General features: G+C 37.3%; 1 long non-coding RNA gene across 3 annotated transcripts in view; it reads right to left on the bottom strand.

Annotated features, from left to right (window-relative positions):
• Positions 1-26,211, bottom strand: part of LOC135580691 (uncharacterized) — a 306,238-nt gene that overhangs the window by 266,600 nt on the left and 13,427 nt on the right. For 2 of the 3 annotated variants that reach the window (XR_010475613.1, XR_010475615.1), the window contains exon 1: positions 25,637-25,806. The exons of the other annotated variant lie outside the window; for it this stretch is intronic. This is a non-coding gene — a long non-coding RNA (uncharacterized LOC135580691). Of the gene's footprint in view, positions 1-25,636; positions 25,807-26,211 lie in introns of those variants that run through there. 3 annotated transcript variants of the gene reach the window in all.

The raw sequence follows: 26,211 nt of genomic DNA, 5'->3' as shown, positions 1-26,211 counted from the left end.
TTTCCCCAGCAATTCTCTACTATTCCACATACCTTTCAAATTCACTTCTACAGAGCTAAACAAAAAAGAAAACAGCCATCCAAATTTAGACTTTGCACTGTGTTTGTGGTTATATTAATTATTGGATTCTCTGGCCAGTATGATTCACGAGACCCATGTTTTGAAAACATTTCCTTTTTTATTTATCATTAGGAAGGGAAAGTTATATATTTATGTATCATTTTATGTATTAGGAAAGGGAGGTTGCTAGACTTCTAATTCCACCAGGGGAATTGTATGATCCAGTAGCAGATCTGGATACCAGAGTTTCTTTGAACCCGTGACATTAGAGCTCTCAACTGACTTGATTTTCCCCACATACTTCTCCCAGTGCTACAGTCACCAGGCCTCCATGTCCCTTCCCCACAGGACACAGCAGCTGGTCCAGGAAGGCTGAGGAGATAGTCATGTTGGTTTGTTCTGTGCCACAGTCTCTAACATCACCAGCCATGGTCCCTTGGACATCCCCCAACATTCATTTCCACAAAACTCTGATCTCCAGGATCCTCCCCTGCTTCCAGGCTCTTTCCTCCAGTTAAGGTGTTCACCACATTCTTTCCCAACCTCCAAACCCCTGAATGTCCTAAGTGATCTATATGCAGAAGCACAAAAAGTGATCAGCTTCCTAACTGACAGTTTGGTGTCACATCTCTTTAGTAGCTGGAAGTTTCAGGATGTGGCACTTCTGTCTAGTCCAGGTGTTACTCAAACCTACACCTGGCTTGCACTGACTGCACTTAGCAAGTAGAGAGCATCTGCTGGAGAGTTCAAAAGTTCAGTTTCAGACATTCACCCACTCAACACAATTATCTGCTGCCTGTTTATGTTCACAGTTTAAGCTGTTTTCACCTACGACAGTCCTGAGGGTCCCACCTTGGCTCCTTCTCTTCAGACTTTTAGTAGAATGAACTCTATTTAGGCAAAAAGTGTGTTTCAGGTTGCTTGGATTGGTGAAAACTTAATTTCTAGTTCACAAAGTTCAGATAATGTTTCCATAATTTATCCACTTCCACCATTTATACATTTATGTTCTCATTTCACTTCTACTTTCTGGCTTACTCTGGCAATTAGAAAGACTCTTTCCAGCCTTGAGAAACCTTTTATGGTTAACTATTTAAACAACTGTTTAGAAAGAATAAAGCAAAACAACAAAATTTTTCTGAATTCTCTCTACCAGTTGTTTTAGTGCTTATTTTACGAAGTCTCTCTTCTAAGAAATCCCAATGTAAACTTTCAGCTTACCCTAACTGCATGCACTGACATTATTAACTGCCAATTTCTATTAAATATCTACTTATTGTACTAAACCTATTTAGACACAATCCCTGTGCCACCAACACAGCAAATGGACCATGAGCTTAGTCTATGCTTTCCTTACATAAGCCTATGAAAAGCATCAACATCTGCCAGCAACTCCTGACAAGCACCTACGCACATTCACATCACTCTCTGCTCCTGCCAGCACTTGCCAATGGCTGCTCAGTGTAACTTTCTATACAGCAGATGAGAAGTCTAATGAATCATCATTTTCTTCTGAAAACTATCAAAAAATTCTGAGCATTTCATGTCTTTTTCATGCCGTCTTCATGAGCTTGTTTCCTAAGTCAAAGAATTGGTTTGGGATTTTTTTCATCCATTCCCATTATTGTTTAAACTGAACATCCTCCTTGGCGTAGTCGGGATCTTGCAACATCAAGTTTCATCCACTTCAAAATAAAATAACTATATTAAAAGAACAGTCCTTCCTGATATTTTGGAATAGGAACAGGATTGAACCTGCAAGTCATTCCTCTTTTAAGGTCAGCTCAACCTTTTCCATTACCTCCTTCCAACTGGCTGCACCATCTCTCTACTTTGACAGATTAAAGATACACGCTGCAAAAAAAAAAAACCACACAACATACTTCAGCTTTAAACCATTTTTACAATTAATCCTGAATGAATTTTCATGGGCTTCCCCTCTTCCTCTTTGGTCGTCTCAATCACACTTTGGTTATTTTACTTTCCGTTTTCCTTTTCTGCTTTCATTGCTTTTCATTCTCCTTCATTTACATTTCTCTGTCTCATTCAGATCTCAGAAAACTCTACTTCATACAGAGCTTTCACAAGTGTCACTTTTATCTAGCTGGGAAAGCAATGACGTTAGGTGAATTTCCACTTATCTCTGTGCAGTGGGGAATTTTGTTTCAAGTGAACACAAAATAAGCTTCTACTGTAAATCTTTAAACCTAAGTGAATATTGTAGAAATACTACTCTGCTCCATTAAAATTATATCTAACTTTTCCTGGTGGTCTCCAGTCTTCTTCCACCCAGAGTAATTTCTTCTGCCATTTAGCATTTTCCTTCCCCACATCTTAGAAAACTTAGAAGCAACATACATTAGCAGATGTCCTGGACACCACAAGCACATCATCCACATGTCTGTGCATGGATGGCCCTTGCAGTGCCTCAACACTAGTTAACACTGCTGCTTTCCATCTGGAAAGTGTTCCTTACAGAAATAGCAGCGTAACCCCTTCTGCAGCCTGGTTTCCACCCCCCATTTGGGAATGAGGTATAATTTTCTTTTCACATTCAAAGGGAAGAAAGCAACTTTAAACACTGCTTCTCTCGCTCCAGCTGCGACATGAGGATAGAGCCCTTCTCAGCCACCAGGAGCTCAATCATAAAGGCAGCAGATGCGAAGGAAACTGCATTTCTTAAAAGAGAAATCACATTCCTAGTCAAAGCAGAAAGAAAGTCCTCTATCCCCCAATGACATAAGATGATCTCCCCTGTGTAAGAGGATTTTGGACAAAAACGATTTAAAAACCCAAAGGCACAAATATTTGCCATCTACTTCTACATTATGGAGACAACAAAGACATAAGCCACAACAATATAGAATATCCAGCTTCTACACTTGTTATAGCGTCTACTTAATTTCTAGGCTAGATTCTCCACCAGTGCATTATTGCTGTGACACACTGCAGCATGAGAGTGAAAATTGTCCCTGAATGAAAATTCGTTATAATGCTTTTATTTTTATTTTCCTTGACAAATCTGCTTCTGCATAAATCTGTATAGTCTTGTTACTACCTACACGAAGTATGGCAGTATTACTTTCATATTAATTTAAATCAAGAATCATTTTCTGCTGCCCTTAGTCTGATTTCTTTCCACCATAACTTAATACTCTTTCCCTATAGAGCTGCTTTAATGCTCCAAATTTGAACTTTGCCATTATTCTCCTCCTGTTTTATTATTTACGATTGTCATATGACAGTGCTGTGCTTCTCAACTCACTTTCTGCCACTTGAGTTTTACTTTAAGGAATTTTCTTTGTTCCTGTTTTATGCATTTAGTTGGATTACCTTTGTGTTTGTCTACCTGCACTAGCTTAGAATAAAAATTGCTATGAAAATCCCTCTCCTCCTTCTCATTTTTATTTTGATCTCAGCCTCATTTATATTATTCCATTTTGCCCCTCAAATAGTGTTTGGATTATGTTCCAATGACCTAAAGGAAACACTTCTCACAGGAAGCGTCTCCAGTTGAAAATGAATCAGCATATATAAATTCATATGTTTTCACTCCTTAGGAACAGATGTTATGGGAATATATGTTAAGCTTTAGGTCCAAACTAGTCTCTGCTCAACTATAATTTACTGTGATAAATGGAAGGATGCAAATGCAAACCAACAGGGGCAGCCCAAATTTACCATGCCTTCTGTTCTGGCTGAGACACGTTTGACTCCGTCACTTGCAGACACACAATAATCAAAACCAACACAGAAGTCTCCCTTAATCATTAAAAAATTGCTGGTGTTGTCTAAAACTGTAAACATGCAGTTCAACAGAGACTGAAATTTGTAAATATTCCAGATAAACACGTATTGTTCAGTCCTGTAATTTTGCTTCTATGACATGTTTGTAAGAATATATGTTTATAAAAATAATTAAGGAACCCATAAATGTCACACAAAGCCAGAAATAGACAAAAGCTTACACCAACATTCCATAAAGACTGACTCAATCTTTAAATGGTTACAAAGAGAAGGCTGACAATTTTTTCATTGTCTTTGAAAATGGAAAACAAAAAAAGTTAATGGATTTGTTCTTACCTCCAGTCACTGCTCATTTCTGCTTGGTACCTCCAGCAGACTGCTGGAGCATGCATTGTTGGAGCCACCAGCCAGCCTTAAAATTCTCTTATTCACTTGCTTTTGTTCTTGGCCAATAAGCTATGATTAGTTTCATTATCATAATTAATGTAGTACAGATTAATTAGTTGATTTAGGCACCTGAGTGGCAATTTTTTTTTTGCTTGACTGTGGCAGGATATTCACAGCGTATCTCACCTCCAGAGACTTTTTGTATTTAACACTTGTCTGGGTTTCTCTAACTTTTTTGACATCCTTTCCAAGCAGACAAGTCTTAGGGGAAAAACAAAACCCACTCATTTCGCTAGACAGGAGCACTAGAGAGGAAAGAGCATACGCCTGCTGCAATGCAAAAGTAACCTGAAAAGAACTATAGAGAAAAAGAAGGCTCCGACCTGTGCATTCTACACAGTAAAAGTATTTAATATGTTTCAGCTTGTGCCCATTGCCTCATGTTCTACCACTGGGCACCACTGAGAGGAGCCTGGGTCCTTCTTCCTTACACTCCCATCAAACAGCTGTAAACTTCGATCAGATCTCCACTGACATTTCTCCAGGCCACACAATGCCAGGTCTCTCAGCCATTTGCTGAGATGCTCTATGATCAATACTATTAGCAACTAACAAAACTGAAATAAATTATCATCTTAATATTGAGCCTATGTTTAAATACTTGCTGAATCGGGAGCAAGGACTTGCTAAATACAAACTGCTTTTGTAGAGCTGGGTGATTCCAAAGCAGAAGGAAACAATTAAAAAAAAAACAAGAAAAACAACACTATACCAAAGGAAATATAAATCATGATGACAAATAGCCAAATCTATTTAAGAAAAGTTCTATTTCTAGGATTATTTTGCAATTGTTTCCTTCAGATATAAAAGAAATATGCTTTTATCTAAAATGTCCTTCAGATAGGAATAAGATTTTACAAAGCATGAGTATACAGTCTCATTTCAAACCTCACATTAGGACAACAGCACAAGAGTTTCCACAGCAGTAGCTGTGAAGCACTGGATGGGATTCTGCTGTCATCTCCACCCCCAGGAAGATTTTTAGCCCTAGAACATGCCTGTTTTTCACATCATCCAAGATCTGGCCCCAGACACTGTGTAGGCTACACAACCATAGGCAAGTAGAGGCAGAGGAAAAAAGTGGATCTGCAGAGCCAGAGAGCTGGTGACGAGGACCTGACACCCTTCAGCAAACATGTTTGGAGGTTTTTCTTCAACCTAGTTCTGTGCTGGGCCTCCTGGTTGGAAGTGTTCAGTGCACTCCTGCAGCACTTCTTTCTGCTCAGCTTCATTTGAAAGGAATCCACTGTGCCTGATGCAAAACTGCACTGAAACACGGGATGTGAAACAAGGCACAGTAAGTACAGATGATCAAATTTGCTTCACAGATGCACTCTTGATCCAAACTCAAAAGCTAATGCAGATGAAGCCGGTGATTTTCTGACATACAAAGTGACAGAGTGTAATACAGAACTTCTGACCTTTTGTTTGCAGTATTATCCCTATTCAAAAGAAAAGATATGAAAGAGCTTCAGTGTAAGCTTTGTGTGTCTCTAGAATTAGGAGTAAAAGAGGTCTTCTGTACTGCTGACAAAAGAGCACTTTTAAGAATAAAAGAACATGGTATCTCACTTAAACAGTATATCACCATAACCAAATATAGATGTTTTCACTTACCATGACTTTTCTCAGAAATAAAAAGAAAAGCTTTTTGAAAATACAGTTGTGTCTTCATAGAAATTTGTGTAATACCTTATTCAATCCCAGGTATATGTTACCTCATAATTCCTTTGTAAATTTATGGCAATTAATCCTTAGCAACTTCTTTAACATTTAGAGCTTTTCCGTGACACATGCAAAATAAATGCCATCTACTTTCTGCAAAGCATAAACAACCATAGAATTAGCTTGCAAAAAGACTGCAATTATCATTTAATCATGCTTAATTATATGGGTAATGTACCTTGAGCAAGTGTTACAGAAACTGAGAAACAGATACTCCGTTACAGTTACAAAAATGGTATTAAATCTAACAGAATATTGCTTGTCATGTACTGTTCCACTACTATCATACCCAGAGGCATCTAACTGATTTTACTATCCAGAAAACAACTTGCACTAGGGGAGGGGATGAAATTTAGCTGCCTTCCAGCCTGACACTCTCTGCTGAGACAAAGCCTGTGGTACACAGCAAGTTTGCAAGAAAACAAAAAAACCAGAAGCTATGTCATAAAAATATTAGTTGAAGTCTAATATCTTTAGTTTCAAGAGTTCCAGTGTTGCTTATCTACACCGAGGCTTCCTTTTTTCTGTCTTTTTTTTTAATTATGTACTCACTGAGGTCGTAACACCATCTTTTCTATCATGTCATCAGGAGCAAGTATACTGTATAACAACATAGAAAAGCTGATGAAAGACCCATTCTGTTCCCCAAGAGCTTTAGAAGCCAGAGGTTCTGTGCTGCTGTTGTGGAATGTCTCCTCCAAAGCGCTCAGCGCTTCTTCATTAAAAGGGATCTGGCAATCTGAGAATTAAGACTTACATTTCATAGCAGTTTGCGTGTGAACAGACTTTTTTTATGTAAGGCAAGCGCTTTGGGCAGGCCTAGATATATTATACAAGACTGCAGATTCATTCTCAGAAGCTTGCTGAAAACGCGGTCCGCAGAGATTTATAGGGATCTTACCAATTGTTAAATCACTTATTTGACTTTGTAGAACAAACATTACCACAATTTTCCTTTTACTCACTTTCTTCTTCTAATCTATAACATTCTAGCTAAGCCCTACAGCTAAATCACTATCCTTATTTATAAAAAATATGCTATATAAAAAACCATTCTTACAGTTGGTACTTTAGACATCAACTAACAAATGAGGAGCACCCCATAGATAACATATGGTTGATGCTCTTCTGGTTTAATGTTGGTGAGCAACAATGACATATGTAAAGATCTTTGGCTTAGTTAATACTACACACTGCAGAACAAGTAATCTCATACAGCAAATGTGAAGGGAATTAAATTACTCTGTGTATTTCTATTTAAAAAGAAAATCACCATATGTTTCTGAAAAGAGAAAAAGATACTCATCTGTTGTTTGTCCAGCTGTACAGTAATGTGAGCTACTTTAATTTTGCTCTTCATGAAGCCCAAGGCAAAGATGCCCCATGGCCAAGACTTTCTCTTGTTTTGTACAGTCTTCTGGTCTCGGTTTTACCCGTCTGTTCAAAGCCAGGCCTGGCTACAGAAGGGGTCAAGGATTCTGCCATCTGGGTGTTGTGCACAGCTCCAGTTTCTGTGCTTACCAGCTACAACACTGAGTGAGAAAGTGTGATAAAATAGCAAGTGTCAGGTTGAAAATTTATGTTCAGATCCAAGAATAGGCAACTTGATGGTTCCACTCAAGTAAATAAAAGTTTTTCACTGACCTCAGCACAAGTTTTACTATTTAAATCTTGTTCAGTCCAGGACACCAACACTTCTGTCCTCAAATGGCAAGATATTACAAGTCTTCATATGAGAAGACCGAACACATTTTTAATTAAATGCTGTTTAATGTCCTATGGTTCAAAAATGAGGTTTTCCTGCTAATGATTTATTGAAATTCTGTTTGATACTATGCTTCATCTGCTTTTGTTTTTTCTTTTGATCCTAGGCCATTATTTACCTTACAAACATTTCATGCCTGCTTAGCATTCTCCAGAGTTGTGAATCATGCTGCTTTATCTTCCTCAGAGACATTCATTCCTTCTTTTTTATTGATGTTCTACCTCCTCAAGGTACCTGATCTTTGTCCCTTTATTGATGCCTCATCGGATGCCTTTTTCTCCACAGTCAAACAGGTTTCTTCAAGAGGCAGCAACACAGAGTCAAAGTAAGACATCTAAGAAATACTGAGAAAGACACAGGGCAGAGGCTATGGAGTGCAGCTGAAAGCATGTTGGCCCTGGGGAGACAGAGAATGGCCTGGGAGACTGATTAGCATGTGGAGGGAAAACACAGAAAAGCAAAGGATCATGTGTAAACTTAAGTGAAAATGTATAGGAAGAAGAAAGAAAACCCCTCATAAAGTAAAAGCTAAAGCAGAACCAAACATGCAGAGCTAATTAAAAGAGATGTGACTAAACATCTAGGATCTTGTATGCCAAAAAGTATTGTTAAACACTGAAAATTGACCAAATTCTGTTCACCTGAGGCTGCTGAATTATTTCATTTATAGCAAGACATTATAATCCGTCTACTCAAAGAGATAGTAGTTCTCTGACAGGAGAAGCCCTTGCTATTGTTGGCAGTTATTGTTCCATACAATGGGGCATGAGCATGACCCAGCCTGCTTCTACTTCTCTTCTGCATGATCCTCTGGCTTTGTTCAGGTCTGACCTTTAATTGCTGGGTACATTCCTGTGGAATTATGGTAACCAGACAAAGGTGAGGACCTGGGCACAACTCGAACTGGCAGACAAAGCCCTATAGGAGCTCTGAAGGGTAAGATGCTTGTCTGGACTAAGAGCGTTAATTTAAATATAGATTTGAAACTCAGAGTTGGATACTTAACTCCCCACAGAGCCAGATCTTAAGAAATTCATCAGCGGGGGTGTATGGACCTGATTCACAGTCAGTGAGGCAGAGATTTTTCCTTTAGCTTCAGTGGACTTTGGAACTCTACCCAAAGGATCTGCCAGCAAGGCTGCGCTAGCAGCCAGATCTATAGAGTTCCTTCTCTTCCAGTATGTAAAACTTCTTGTACAGAAGTATGTTCCCAAATAGGGCTGAGTGATGCAGAAGATAAGACAGTAGCATACAGCCACTGCAGAAGGACCCTTCTAGAGCAGAGGGATGTGACACGACAGAGATGTGACACAGCAGGGATGTGACAGCAGCTGATGGCCAGGCTTGACCTGCTGCAGCTGGGTCACAAAAAGTCAGAGCTGGAGAAAGCCCAGAGCATCACGCTGCAAATCAGGCTGCAGGGAACGGGAGAGTGAAGTTCATAGCATGTGTATGTCCCTCAGCTGAAGAAACTTGCATGAGGTGACTTCAGAGCGAAACAGACCTGTGACTTGACTTCACATTTCACATTACAGAGCTGGAATGCAGCATTTCTATATCATCTCTTCCATATATAAAGACAAACTGTTCAGTGAAATATAATTATGGGAGCAGAATCAGACCAAATTTGTTCTTGAAGACAAGTGATACTTTAAAGAAACTTTGCTCTGTGAGGGTGACTTTTTGGGATTTGTTATGGTTTTTTGTTTCTGTTTTTCACTGTTAAATTTCTAGGTATTGTGGACACTAAGAAAAATAGTTAATTAATATCTGCTGCTGCTGGCTGCTTTTACTGCCTAAATACCAATCAACCAACCAAATAATGAGATATAAATAAGTGGCAACACATTTAATCATTTTTTTTTAAAAGGAGCCTAAATAGATTTGTGAAGATTATCAAGTTGTTTAGCTAATGTTAATAATTTTCATTAAAATGGGGGGTTTTTTATGTGTAATGTTAGGTTATCTAGAAGATGTAGTATGTATCATATGAAATGTCAGTTATATTCTTTTACTTATGTGCTTTAATAAATAGCATGGAATAAAAAAATATCTCAGGAGTAACTCAAAAACTGATAGTGTTCTGATTATGTAAGTCCTAAATGTAAAGAACCTTGAAATGGCAGCTTAGTTTGTACATCTTGTTAACATCTCATCTAGTTTACCTCCTGCTTTGTAACAGCTGGTTTACATTGTGGCTGATAGTTCTTTTATAAAAATGACATTTATGGAATCATTTTTACTTAATCTAGTATAATTAGGGGATCAAAATCAAACCCATCAGAGTTTTCTGAGGTGATCCCTCATGGCTCAACTTAGCATAAATGAATTCAGCTTTATTTCATTATGCCCATTGTAAGGTATACTTAGAGCTTTGAACCAGCAGACAGTTGAAAAGAGATTTTTGTCTTCCCATAAATAATTTTTTTACTTAGTAATAATAATAATAAAGCAAAACCAAAAAACAACCACAAATAATGTTCTAATGTTTCCTGTGATTGGAATATAAGGATGCTGCTTAAAGTCATGGAGTATTACATTTCTCACACAGGAGATTAGAAGTAAAGATTAGATCATCAGATAGAAGACCCAGAATGTGGAGTTGATGACTTCAAATTTCTCTGTGGGTGGAAGAAACCCTTCTGAAATCCAGAGCCAAATCTCCCAGAGCTTTCCAGATCAGCAGGAACATTTGGGTCATTGAGATCCATGGATTATAGTCGTGTTCTTACAGTTTTCAGTGTAACCTGCTGGGAATTTGGGATTTCTTACACAGTCCTCATGTCTGGGAGACACTCTTCCTCTCAGGACTGACAGCAGCCGTCAGCTCTCCCATAACAACAAGTAACCTTATCTTGATTGAACAACTTATGTTATTTTGATGCTTGCTCGGACAGAATCCAAAATATATAATAGCAAAATATATATATTATTCAATGAAACAAAATGGCTTTAAAAATAGAAGCATCAATAAAATGGAGGGAAAAATTGTCATGGGACAAGACTTGTGACAGTGCCATGGTAACACTTCTTCCTGTACTGCAGCTGAGTGCTAGGATGACTTTGCAAGGGAAATAGCTTTCATATTCAGACCATTCAATCAAATTTTAAGTTATACTGCCACTATAGGCAACTGGAGAATATAAATAATAGGAAACATTCATTATGCTTCTTCTGGTATCCTTATCAATCAAACTTTAAGTTATACTGCCACTATAGGCAACTGGAGAATATAAATAATAGGAAACATTCATTATGCTGCTTCTGATATCCTTAGTTATTAAGCTATTGTTTCAGCAGTAACAATAAGCAATATGTATATTTTGATTCTCGAGTAACTTGTTGGAAATTAAGTTTCACAGTAGTGTTTATGTATTAGTCTTATCAAATGCTGCATTGTCTTCTATGCTTCTTGGTGGTATTTATGTATTAAGCTTCTTTTTATTAAGTTTCTTGCTGAAATATGATAAGGCTCCCCATAGTAAATTATGTAGGTTTCTTGGTAATATCATTGCATTACCCTGCTCTGAATGATCTTATATGCCTCATTAGCATAACATGAATTGCAATAGGGAGTTTAATCTCCAGTCCTACACTCCTTTATGCACATCTTTTTCTCCCCATAACTTTTCATTACCACAGGCTAAGAGTTTAGGCTGATCATCAAACAGGATGGGGGAAAAAAAGCCTTTTCCAAGATGAATGAATATAACAGCCTCCAGGAATAATATCCAAATGTTCTCTAAAAGATGACAGCAAATAGGGGAACGGAATGAAATTTCAAGGCATACATATATCATTTTTACCTGCCCAGCATACCTAATGGCAGGAGAAATGAACCAACACTTTGCCATAGTGCCATAAAAGAAAGAGAAGACCCAGATTCTTCTTATGGATTTTGTGCACCTCACTGAGCCACTCGACTCAGGAACATGCTTCTTCTGTGCCTCGGTGTGAGAGAAACCAGCAATTACAGGGAGCAATGGAGATCCTATGAAAAAAAACACTATAGTAGAGCCTATTGTCAGTATCTTACCTTCTACTGCCACTGTGTAAGCATATTTTTCATATCTTTTTCTTGATATGGTTATATGGGCACATTAATTGAGACACTTGGCATCTATGCACAAACTTTTTTAAGAGACAGAATTCTTGTGTTCTTTTCCTAGAGGCAGAGAAAATTACATCAAAAGAGATTCTATATAAAAATATTTCATTATATGTTGCTCTGCCTCAAGGCAAGTATATTTTCTTTATGCTTTAAAATAAGTTTCAAATGAATGACTCAACCCAAAGGCGTTCAGATCACTGAGCAGACAGGTTAAATAAATAATGCCTTAATTACAGATAGCTTTCATCTCTAACCTTTAGATCTGATAGGCTCTTACACCTGCACTTCATAATTAGAAGGAGGAAAACTTAGATTTTGTTTGACTTTAAAATGACAAAGACTGATTCTTCTCAAAAATGGCGCAAGTTCCCATAAATATGATTGATCTACTCTGTTACTAACTTGCCTCACCGCAAAGTAGTTTGGATCAGATCAGACATGAGATACCAATTTAAAGTGCTTTAAAATGGTCCCTAAATGCAAATTTATCTTGTAGATCTTAAGGTCCCCCAAGGCAAGAAGATATTTTTCCAGATACATAACTAACATTTCTTAAAAGCTCTAAAGGGTGCTCACACAAGAAGCCTCCATGGCTTAGTAAGGATTGCTGTGTCCTAGCACCTGTCATTTTCGACAACACTTGTTTATATGTTTATGTAAATGCAACTGTTAATATGTTTTAGATATATATTTTTAAGTAATTTACTTTTTTACTCAAAATTACTTTTTTTCCTTATTTTTACCAGGAAAAAGAAAAATAGAAAGAAAATATGCACCAAAAAGCAATTTCAGAAACTATTTTGATAGGCCACATGCCTGGACAAGAAGAGACAGACTAAGGTGTGAGCAACAAAAAGAATATATATATATATATATATATAACACCTCTATATATATATATATATAACACCTCTAAAATATATGCCACTACATATTCTAATCACTGAAACTTTTGTTTAACATCTGTTCCTCCCTATAACCTTGTTTTAAAAATGAATCATACTAAATGTATGTTATTTTATTAGGGACTTCGGTGATCAGAATTTCTGATTATTTTTCTCTGACTGCACCAACAGTACGTGACACAGGAGAACAGAGTTAACCCACCAGCTGGGTGACAAGATTGTGCTTCTCAAACACACCGTATTTCAGAATTGTCTGGTATTTCCACACTGAATGACACACTAAAATAAGATATGAATATTTTCTTTCTGAACTCGTGAAGAGTTAGCCTACATAAATAAAAATACTCAGAGCTTTGGATTTAAGGTATGATTTCCTATTAATTCATATCCTAATCTTTAAAACAGGATATTCTGCATAAAGAGGCTACAACCTGTGTTTTACGGGAAAAGGGCAATTTTTGATACTTTTCTGTCACATCATCGTGATCTCTCAATTCACAGCATGGGACTGGGGGTCTCTTTAGGGTCATAATATTTTTGGTAATATGAGGCTATAAATGTTTATTTGTCTAAACGCAAGCACTGGAAAGGGCGCTGAGCCAGCACAGAATCTTCTTTTACAGCCCCTCTGGGCACCAACCTCCTGCCTTCTACTTGTCATGTAACCTCTCCGGAAGAATTCTATGGATTTATTTCTGTAGCCGTGTATTTCGGAGATTTTCAGATTCAAGTGGATATAATTTATTCAACAGAATAGAATTTAAACGGAGACCAGTGGTGTCTCACCCTTTCTAACAAAACCAGTCAGGTTATTATTTAAGTTATACCACCAAATGAGAATGCATAACCTGCTTTTACTGTAGGATTTGTTCATGTTTACTTAGGGATGTTTGCAGTTGTCTATGATTACATTTCAGCAAGACTCTCCTATTGCACTTTGGAATTTACAACTTTTTTGTCCTTTTAAATGAGGATTTAAAACATTGCTTTTTGAAATACCTTTATGTCCCAGTCAAATTGAAGTTTGCACTTCTTTGCAGTCTAGCAGATTTTCTATTAGTGTTTTCATAATACCTACTGTCTCATCCACTCTCCAGCCATATGACAAAAACAGCAGCATTGTGGATGTAGCCCTGTCACAGCCAGTGGGACCTGTCCCAGACCTGCTTCTGTCTTGTATTTGTACCTTTAATACCACAACCATTCTTGTTTGGATTGGACGTCAGGTTGAATTCAGGCTTTTGGTCAAGAACACATAAAAGCAGAGCAAAATCTGACTGCTATTTAAATTTACTTAAACAGATTTACAACTATTTTCACTAGGACCAACATCTCAAAATCTAGAGGTTAATTCTAATTTGAATATATGTAATCAAATACATATTTAATTTGATGGTGAAGTTCGCATAGTTAAGAGAAAATATGCATTATGCATCCTGATGTAATAACGCTTGCTTGCTACCTCTATGCTACAGAAAGGCAGAAGGGAGAAGAAACATCAGAAAAAAGAAGATCTGGAAGTTCTCCGGGAAGTGGCCAAAACGTTTATCAGGCCACTGACATGCCAACACTTGTCGGATGATTTGGCAACAGCAATTGGACACTGCGCTAAACAGACACTGCCTGGTATGCGTCCAGCGTAGGCACTTGCAAAGCATGGCTGAAAAAGATCACTTGGAGTATCTGAATATATTTGGAAAAGCTTGAGGAGTGTATAAATTCAGTAAAAAAACAAACAGAAATAAAAAAGCACAAACCCATGGAAATATCATAGTAGATGCAAGGGAGGGGAAGCAAAAAATATGGGAGCAATTTCACTGGTTGCTTCCTCTAGAAATAAAGAAGTGCAAATAATAAAGTATATTTGGGCAAAGCCAGGACAGCCGTAGTTACTGATGCAAACAAAAGACAACAAAATCTGGGGCCACTTAGCATTATTGAGCAAAGCTCAGCACCTGCAGCATCTAGCTCTGCCTTTCCGGGTATTAATACTTCTGCCCCTTGTTCCAGTTCCTTGGGACTACTACTCATGACTCAAAACATCTCTGACATGTCATTAAAACAAAAAAGATGGCATGTCCGTGCATAGAAACACTCTGCTATAGGGCCCATCTTGGTTCTGGATAAAGTATTTGCTGCCTCTGCTAGCTTTCTTTCAATAGGATTTTTTTATTAACAATTAAATTCAATAAAAAAAGTGTCTTTTCACCACTTGTATTTAGCGTTAGACTGTACATTATGTAGTATTATAAAACAGGCTCTTCGCTGAGGAATTAATTCACAAATACAGTATTAAGCTTCATTTGCCTTATTTCTGGTCAACTTTCTGTTTATTTAACTGGTGTAAGCAAGTACCAGTGGACTAGAGAGATGTCTACAGTCAGGAGAGGAGGGAAAAACAACCAACCAAACAAACAAAAGAAAACCCTACACACATTACAAATAACTCATGGCAAACGCTAATGTACTAACACAAGAAGACATATGACAGTGTCACTGAAGGCAACGGTAGATCTTCAGTGGAACCACAGTAGTAGAGAGTCTACAAACAAATCACAGAAAACAAACAAAGAACTGAAACTTCATGTCAGTCGACCATAACTTCACTCAGGCTTAAACAAGCAGCCATACTTAAGGCATGATAGTTTTTGTACAGCGTCCAAGAGAGTGATGTGTGGCCAGTGATCTACCCCTTACTCCTCAACTCAAATATACAGTTAGGTCTGTTGCTAGTTGGATCAACTACAGTTGGGTTTTGGCACGCATCTGAAATGAGACAAACTCCTGCCTTGGCGTCAGCAATGTCTTACTCTTGCTCTTATAAGCCGTAAGCAAATGAGAAGAGTCAACCTGATTTATAGTTCTTTTCATGGCAGCAGGTTGAAAACAGATGCAAATGTTTCACTCTTCCACTTTCTGGTTTTAAAGAATTACTCCACTGTCTGAGTAAATGCTAAGAACAATGATAAACCCACCATTAAAGCAAAAAAGAAAGTTATAGGCTAATAAATTTAATTTGCTTTCATTTAAATGGAAAATTTGGCAGACTGAAAAATGCTTTTGCCAATTCAGATCAACAGAACATTCACTTTACACATTATCCTTCTGATAGCAAACATAAACGATATGTGAGAGGCTATAAATTGAAAAGATCAAATGTCATTAAGCTGTGCACTCAACTAAAATTCTGACAACATCAGAAAAAGCAGCATGTGTATGTGCCATCACACCAATGTGTAAATCACTCAAATTACATGACGAAGACTTAGTCATTTCCCCATTTTGACTACTACTGATTGTACGCATGTCTGATTCCCATATGAATCAATCTGCATGATCAGATACCTAATTTATGCATAAAAAAATCCCCAAGTTTGGTAAAATCGAAACCATTACATTAAATAAAAGGAATCTTAAAGATCAAAATAGTATTTGGGGCTGCAATGTGCAGTATACTGTAATACACTATTGAGGTGGTATCTTCAATAACCTTCAAAGCTTAATTAGCATATTGTGATAAATGCTTATATTCTTTGTTACAGCAGCATTCTTTGAAATGTCAGCTCCTCCTACTATGCTACTGCAAACAGCCTAAATAATAAAGGAACTGGTCTGAAAAATGTAAATTTTCTTTAAAAATTGTCACAGGCAAGGGCATTTATTCATTGCCAAAGCGCTTTGACTGTATTTTATTTTTATTATATTTTGCTGCCACCAGACCTGAAACCTCATGTGCTATTGTTGACAATATCTGACAGTTTTATTGCTTATTTTAATCTTATTAAGATAGATATCAGCTTGATGTATATTAAAAAATTCTGTATCTATTAACTTCTCAATTTGGTCAAGCTCAGTCAGTACCTCACACTTCACTTAAAAATTAATTTTAAAAAATAATTTTAAAATTATTTATTTTAATCAATACTACATTGGAGCAGGATAGTTGACTGGTAAAGCTGCAGGCCAGAAGTCAGTACACTAAGCATTCTATTAAGCTTTTTTTCACTCACTATAAGTTGCTTAATCTTTCTGTTCATCTCTGTATTTATTTTGTATATTGGGCATGCTAATAACTTTACAGCCAGTCTGTTTCAGTACTCTTAAAGGGCACAGATGGAAGTCATTATTCAGATGCAAATCCTTGTTGTTTTATCATAAAATCTATGGGACAGAGTGTGTCATGATTATTCTGAGAATTTCCTAAAGAATTGAAATTGCCAGTCCCATCACCTTTGACATCTGAGTTACTTCACCTGCTCCACAGGCCCACATCAACCTTATTCCTTGAGAAGTGCCCTGATCATTTCAAACACAGAGTGAGAAATGGTTCATTTCAAAATAACAGCCAAACAGTATTTTTCGTAATAGGCATTACACCTGTAGACTCCCAAGAGAGCTAATCAGACTACTTGAGATCTGAGCTATCACTTTAGGAAAAGCTGATGGATTTGGATGAACCATGCAACATATATAATTAATACATGTTAATTACAGTGCACGACAGAACTGCACAGACAGCACAGCCCATCTAACATCCTATTTCACTCTTGTCCTAATTCTGTTCTGACACAAATATTAATCAAGACATCTCAAGTGAACTTGATGGAAAAAATTGAAATGGCCTCATGTATCTTAACTGTGAAGTCAGTATTAACAACCACTTCTGTGCTCATTGCACTGATTTAAGCTTAAAGTCTGTTCTTTGCAGCCTTGCCTCACAAAGCATTTATAAATACAACAGACAAAACCAGAAGTTTCATTTCTCTTGAATTGTAAGACCAGGAATCTCAATATTGTTACCCTAAACTTTATTAGCACCTTGGTGCTCTGACATGGCCCACTTTAAAAACAAACTGACAAAAAAACAAAATAACAGCTTTGAACTGGTCTAATTAAGGTCACGGTTAACTCTGCCGACAGCAGAGCAGAAAAGACTGAGACTGGATCTAGAATATAACAGGCCGAAGTCGATAACCCGTTACTTTTGGTCTTACATCAGAAGAACTCAGTGTAGTGTCACAAATTCAAGAAATTTACATATGAGCAAAGAATAATCTCAAAGAACACATCTGTGGAATGTGTAAAACTGGCACATCCTGCAAAAATTCACACAGCCACTAAAGGCACATATCTTCTGTCGTTCAAACTGGCCTACAACAGGCAGCAGCTCTAAAGAGCACAGTCAATTTAAACCAAAGAATTTTAGAAAACTGAGTAAAATCCTCCCTGCTGAAACACGTCATCAACTTATACCACAGGTTAGTATGTCCAGTGACACAGGAACATAATAAAGGTAAAATACAAAACCTTAATACCCTAGTCTTCCCATTAGAAATATTGTACAGAACCCAATTACAAATTAACATCAATAATTCCATGAAGCTGGTCTTCCATTCCCTAGAGACTGCTACATAAATCTTATCTTGTGCTGTTATGTACAGACACCAGCTCACTTCAGAAAGTGCAATCATCTGTCAGCTGTAACGACAGCAAAGCCCATAGTTTACAGCTCATGCAATGCAAGAAGGGATGTGAGAGTCATACAGTTCGAATGTGAACGGACTGTGTGTGCTAAGTCATCCCAAAAAAATGAGAATCATCCTTTCTGAGCACAAAAAAATTTAGAAACACTGCCTTTTAAACCTCTGTTTTATTAACCTTTATCGGCGGCTGTGAAACCAGCACATGATGAGATTTCTGAACTTTGCTGTCAGTAGTTAAAGGGTAATGCTTGTAGCGATTGCTGTTTTGCAAAATTATACTTCTTATATCCAAAAGGTCTCTTGGATTTATTCTCAATTGATTACCAAGTGGCACTGGGAGACAACGAGCATGCTCTGGCTGTTGCATCACACACAGTGCCGGCAGACCAGCTACAATGCCAACTTTCAGCCCTGCCTCCAGAAACTAAATCAGGGTCAGCAAATTGCTTCAGGCAAGAGGGCTGTTTCTATTCTTAATTATGGTCAGTGCCCCCAGCATATAGATATGGCTGCTCTCAGCAACCTACAGCCAAGTCCCTACTGATATGAACAGAACAGATGAGCAAAGAACTAAGGTAAAACAAAGCCTTTGTGAAGTAATTAAATTTGTGATTTCATAGAGAGAGCTGGTCAACACGAGGTTGAGTGAGGCAGACCTGCAGCTTTTAACCCTTCCACATTCTTTCAAAGCTTCATATAACCTGTCCTTTCCAGAATAATGTACTCCAGGAGTCCCAGAGGAACAGTCCTTCTTTACAGTGTCACTTCAGAGTGACGTCTTAAGCAACCTCAAACATTTCAACAATACTGTTGTAGACTGCAGGATGCTAATGAGACAGATAAAATATCTACCATATGGACAGAATTATTAAGGCAAAATGTGCTAACCTTAACTTTGAAGTTTTTTATCTGTGTTGAGGAATCCTTCTCAAGACCTGAGATAAGAGAACCTCCAGGGAAAGCATCCAAGAAGGAAAGCTATCCCAATGAACTCTTTCCAGGCTTTCTCATAGCAGATCCAAGACGCACCGAGGGAGCTGGGCTGATGTTTGGCAGACAGAGCCAAGAAGCAGAAAGGTCAGAAGTCAGGCTCACTGGTTGTTAATAAAAGATTAAAAGGGAGAAACCACCTGAGCAGCTTCTTATAACTGACACTGGGCAGCTAGAAGCTATCAGGGAGCAAAGAGGCCCTAGATGCAGGGTCAGAGATCTTGAAATAAGTCTTGAGCCTCAGCAAAAAAGAAAATCTGAGAGACAGCAGCTGTAAGAGGATTTTCACTGGCAGGTTGGCCACTGAGAGCTCCCCCCTGCTCCATCTAGCTGTTTGAGAGAGACAGGTCCAACATCCCTCATTCCACATAGCAGATTGCAAGTTTTCTAGCAAATAGAAAGTCCATCACATATACTTTTTCCCAGATAAAGTTTTCAATATACTCTTCCTCAAAGAAATTATACACATGTTTCTCAGATGGGTGCCCAGAAAACATATCCCCACCTGTCTGTACCATCTGCTGTAGGACTACTGGTAGCTGAAAGAGATTAAAATCTATTATCACCCAGAAAGCAATAAAGGCTAGCAAAATACCTGAAAGCAGAAGGCAAGTAACCAACTTGGTAAGAGGTATCAAAGGCAGAAGCAGACTGTGCACAGACTTGACAAAAGCAATAGCACAGCCATGAAGTCCTAAATCATTCCACTTTTCCCTCTATTGAGCCTCAGCACTCTAAAACAGGGAGAGATGGTGCCACGTGCCCAGGCAAAGTAGTGACACTGAGAAGCAAAGTACCTGCCAAACAGGGATACACTGACAGCTTTTCCCATCTTCCAGCACAGCCCATCCACAGACAGATGGCATTCCTTAGTATGGACTCTAAAAGAGATTTAATCGGTCTCACTGCTCCAGCAGCTCTGCATTAAAGGATTCTTTTTCCTAGATGTTTTGCACAGCGGAGACTCCCTACACTGTATATTCAGGTAAAATATGTATAATTAGGCATCTTTTCTAGGTGTTGAGAGTGGATGAGCTGAAACTCAGCTCATTATACCTATTTACAAATTCCAAATCTGTGGAGTCTCTTCTCTCCCAACAGACCAGCTTCCTCTCCTCTCCCAACAGACCAGCTTACATAGTCAGACCCACATGTAAAACACTTATTTATATTGTCTATAGTGTCCTTGATAAAAGGGAGAACACTGGAATGAAATTATGACTATATATAATTGCATCTGCCATCATAGGCACTCCACATTGGAACATGATGGAAGGGGAAAGTTTGATTTAAGAAACCTGCTTGCATCAAGATTCTGCATTCTTTCCAGTCCATAGAAATAGATACAACTGACTTCCACAGAGTTATGAACATTTATATCATCCAAGCTCTTAAGTCTTACTTTTTTTGAATAGCAGATTCTTGTCGGCTTTTAGGCCGTTCCTACTGTGTCTCCAATGCCTTATTTTCCTTATTGGCAAAACAGACATGATAATTTTAAAATACCTTTGGGAAATGTTTTCAAATCTATGTAAATACAAAGTATCAGTATTATTATTGTAATTCTTGTTCCCTTTAAAACCCAAGTACTTATGTGATTATGCCAGACATTTCTACTATGTCACATAAAAGTAAGACAGAAATGTAATTCTTATAAAAGAAAAGTACCTGGATGACATTTATGCACCTGTTTCAGAATTTTGCAGCACACAAACTGAATTTAAAAGGCACACTGCAGCAGCTCCTCATCATTAAAAGAAAATGAAACCACATTATGGATCAGTAGTAAAGGTCTAAGCAGAATATGTTAGAATATATTTGTCTAGTAGTATGTATTTAACAGAAATACACTGTAGTCACAGCTCAGCATTTGATCATGTGTTCTTATCTCACAGTACAGTTATTTTCAAGTTACATCCCTATTATATAACAAATATCCTGCAGAACATATGCACTCCAAGCATTTACTTTCTGGGATGGTGTTCTGGTTTTTTAATCGATTGGTTATGTATTTTCTACCTAATGGTTCTGAAAGAAGTAAAAAAAAAAACACACAAAAATAAAAAAGAACAAGATGACAGGAGAGTTAATTTAATAATAGTATTACAGTGAAGGTCACTAAATTGGGTGAACTTCCCTTTACACATTGGCACCATACATCTAAATGGTAGGCACAGAGAAAGGATGCAATACATTTGATTGCGTAATCCTACCAAGAAGCCATTCCTAAAGAGAAAACTTTGTCTACTTTTAAAAAATGGTAATTGCCTCCTTGACCATTAGACAGCTAATTGAAAGGTTTAAATCTTAACTCAAATTTTGTTTTGTTTTGCTTGAAAAATATTTCTCTTATTTCTTTATATTTTAAAAATAGTGATAACTCTATTTAGCAAGAAAAATAGTATATACATGTTACATTCACACTGTTTTCATTCAGTTCAGAAATATCTGAATTATTTGTTTCAGCTTTACTTTGATTTGTCTGTCTAACCCAAGCAGAACAATATACTATTTTTCTGACTTTTTCCTATCACACACACAACAAAATAGCAATTACATCAGGCCATATGTTCACATATGGAAATATGTCAGAATTTTTCCAACCAGCTCTCTTCAGACTGAGTCCGTCACTCGTTTTTCATGAAAACCAGGTGTTAGATCATTTGATCTGGACTGTGCCCAGCATTCATGACACCATACTATATAACTGGGTGTCTTTATTGACACTGATGTCTTACGGATGGTAAAATTCTATAGCACGTTTTCACACTTCCCACTACAGAATTTTTTCCCCACCAGCATGGGAAATCACGATATATGCTTTTTTTATTTATTTAGAGATATATATGTGTGTGTATATATGTAAAATACACTAGATGAGAGCTTGTTAAAGATGATGAGAGGCATGTTAAAGCCAACTCATAAAAAGGTATAGAGAGAATCTCCTCTTGCAGTAATAAAAAGGACATTTCAAGGTTAAACTGAAGAAAGTTTTTATGGGAGATGTTCATACTTGGCAAACATAAATTTTAAATCCTAATTCTGGTCAAGCAGTATGAAAACACAGTTCTCTAAGGATTCAGGCGAGGTCTTCAGGGAGACATTTGCAGCCTTTGACATCTCTCAGGGGGGCAGAGAGGCTGAATACAGGGATAAATGGGGGTGTCCAGGGAAAGAGGTTGCAGCATAGAATTTGGCATGCAATTGTCAGACAACAGCTATTTGAGAATCCTTTATATCAAGCTAAAGAGTGCCATGATTTAAATTTAATCTGGGAGAGTAAATTAGAAATTATGCACGTAACAGTGACAGCACCATCTAAAAACATACAGTGCTATGGTGAAAAAAAAAAGTACTTAAGAACTCAGGACTAGCATAACAGAATATAATGGAGGCTGCATTTCAGACACTAGTGATGAAGTTAGGTTAACACTATTTAAAACATTACACAATATATTCTGAAGTTTGATATTGTGCTTTCTTGGTGTTCTGTTTTTTTCAAGGAAAACAAGGGAATAGTAAAGAGAACAAGTGTGAAGAGTACTGGGTTTTTAAGCCCATATAACTATGATAACAAACTCCTAGCAGAAGTAGGCATTAAATTGTACTTGGACAATCAATTGGATTCTGAATCAAAAAAAAAATTGTGTAGGAACCTGACACAGAATATCAATAAATAATTTTCCTTGCTGGAAAAAAGCAGATCAGAATACTGCTGGGAAACTATTTTGTTAAGAACAAGTACTGAAAAGGAGAATGACAGTGTGGAGGTTCAAATACAGTTGCAACCTATCTGTTTTCTGAAAACAGTCTGAAGCTTTGAAATGGCAACTGTCATTCTTCATGGTAGTAAAATGTTCAATGAACATTCACATTCAGAATCCATCTTTATTGTCCACTGACTTTTACAGAATGTAAGAAAGTATCTCCAGTCCAACAATGCCCTTGAGGAAGCACTTAAGCATAGGAGTCAACAGGATAACCTGTTGAAGTGAAGAAAATGCCCTACATCATATTGGGCTGTGTGCCAGGAGTTCAAATCATGGGGTTGAGGCAGAGGGGATCCATAATCTGAAACAATATTCCTGCACTCCAAGGAGCAGATGAAAAGATGGGAGTTTTAATTTGCAACATTTGTGTCATAAAACTCCAGCTGCACTGATTTTTTATCTTTCAACTGTGCATTAACTCTTTATTTTCTTCCAAGTTAAAGCATAATTCGCATAATTGAGTAGTCTTGCTTCCTGGTCTTAACCATGGGGCGTATTTGGTTCAAGTGCTGGATTAATTTTGGAGGCAAAGGGCATAATGTCTCCGCACAGAGGGACAATTTGTGCCCTTTCAGACTCTCTTCGTTAATTTTGTCCTTTTCAGTCCTACAACCACCCCTTCTTCAGCAAGGCAGTCATAGACCCAGCTAAAATTACTAGAAAGCTTCTATAGTAGCAAGTATGCTCAAGTTCTTCCTTCAGTAAGAGCTTCTGAGACATAAGAGAAGTCAAGGGAAAAAGTTGAATTCATTAAAATGGACTTTGGACCTGATCCAGAATGCCTTCTTTGATATGCCACTTTATTATACATGACATGACCAGTGAGGCTTTTGTTTTTGTTGCTGGGGCTTTGTCATATAATGAAATCTTGTGGGGAATCATAAAAAAAGGAGAATATTCTTTCAAACTATTTCTATCAAAATCAGCAGACATATAATATAGTGTTTCCTTTATGTATGTGAAATAGTTGATCTCTTCAGAGATGAAAACCAGATAGTCTGTTTAATTAGCACTTACTTCGTAACCACTTTCATTCATCTGCCTAGATCTAAGCAATATGAGATTTATTATGCAGGTTTAGCTCTGAAAAGTCACATGCCATTCTCCTCTCTGTACAAAACCACCTTGGGATTTAGCAGATCAGCAGGTTTCTATTCTGTCAGCCTCAATCTGCTCCAACCCCAGTTTTGCCATAATGTGACTGCGTTTGTTGCAGTGGAGCAACTTCTGCTTTAGAAAACTAAAGCAGAGAACAGAATCAGGTTCACTGATGTTCTGTCAAACTTGCTCTTGTCTGACTGCAACAGTAAGTTACTGAAACTTCAAAAAAAGAACAGAAAATGGGAAATACCTAAAATATTATTTTTTATTTTTTTTTTACGGAGCAATAGTTGAGAGAAAGTTACTATCAATTGTAACTGGAAGGTCTGTAAATGTTTGCAAATGGCATAAGGCACGATCTCTTAAGTGTGAATTTTTCACTAAGTTCCCTTACAATTGGGAAAAAAAAAAAATCCACCTCTCTGCATGAAAAGTCATCTGGGTATGGGAGACCAGCTGTGGTGCCCAAGCACAGTACCAATGTTCACGTATTCAACCAAACTCCAAACTGATTGGTGATCACTCAGGAGTTGTCTTCTAACAAAAGTGCACCTTACCCACTAAGATATTTTCTTATGGAAGAAGAATTTTGTGGATGAAATTTTAAATTTACAGGAATGACGTACAATTGTTCTTTATAATCATCTTTACAACCCCATGCCATTGCATTCTTGTGGGGTTGTCATTCTTTGGATCACCTGAATTTAAGCCTCAGATCAAACATGCGTCCTTGCTGTAAAGTAGTCCTGTACTTCAGGATGTCAATTGCTAAAAGTGAAAAAGTCTTCAAAGAAAATATGTGGCTAAAGAACAATAAAAAGGCCAGCGAAGCCCATGCTTTAAGTTCCCAAATCTCTTTAACAGTAGAGTCAAATATAAAAAGACTGATGAACAACAGTACCTTTTTCTAACTAGAAAGTATTAATATAATGCATTCTCTTCCAAAATGCATCATGAGAACCTGCTGATCTTTATGACAGCTTGGGGGGAAAGTTCTACATGAAATCTTGGCTTTTGTTTCCTTTTGAAAATGTCAAAATGCATTGTTTCAGAAAGGTTAAAGTAATTTTTCAGTTCAGTTTTATCAGGGTGATTCACCTCATTTAGGCATTTGCACTATGTTCTAGTACACTAGAAATATTACATGAACATGAGGATTTTACTTGGTCTTTCAGCTTTTTTTTTTAAACTACATATTTTACTACACATACGTGTTTTCACATCATGTGCTGGTTTTCACATCATAATTTTTAAATATAAAGAGTATTTGGCACTTGAAAAAAATTAATTCAGATATAATTACCAAATGGTCTCATTGAATGTACAGGGAAGGAAATTTCTGAGACATTTCAGATTGAATTTTACAGTTTCCTCTTCAAAATTATATTTTAATTGAATAAAAAGAGAGCAAAACAACCCAAAGATGCACATTTTGCATATAGAACAAGAGGCTTCAGAGTGAATTTCAATTTATCATCTTTCTTATTTCACCAAAAGAACAAAAGGCAGAAACAAGAACAAAAAATACTTACAGAATTTCCATCAGAATCTATCCACATATAATCCACATACTCATCCCCTAGCTCTAATCAAGACAGATTTTGTACTTGTTTGTTGGTTGTGTTGGGTTTTTTTTCATTCCTAATATAGAGCATCTACAAGGAATGTGCACAGAAGATAGAGGCAATGTATGAAAAACAAAACTTGCAATTCACGTCTTGTGCTTCCTTACTTCTGGTAAGTACACCCACACACATTGCTCAGTTTTAGTCAGCTAATTACATGAAGGCAGCACAGGGGAAGCCAGTTCTGAAGGATAAGTGGAAGCCTTGCTGAAATCTGAGGGGTCATGCTTTATGCATAGAAGAAAATGGGAATACTGCTGTAAGAAAAACGAGAAATGAATAATCGCGTGTGGGAAGAGGGAATAGAAGGCATCAATCAAAGCAGAATGGAAAGGCACAAGAATCAATAACTGCTTCTTAACAAATCTGTCCCTATTTATACTTGGCATTTGTGACTAGTTCTGTCATACATCTGCTTCTTCCCCAGTCATGTCTCTTTTTCTATTTGGTGATCTCTCTGGAATGATTTTTAAGAGCTGGAT

The sequence above is a fragment of the Columba livia genome, chromosome 12 (genome assembly GCF_036013475.1).
Source record: "Columba livia isolate bColLiv1 breed racing homer chromosome 12, bColLiv1.pat.W.v2, whole genome shotgun sequence".
Classification (NCBI taxonomy): Eukaryota; Metazoa; Chordata; class Aves; order Columbiformes; family Columbidae; genus Columba; species Columba livia.
The sequence above is the reverse complement of the archived record's forward strand: the minus strand, read 5'-3'. Positions and strand labels throughout refer to the sequence as shown.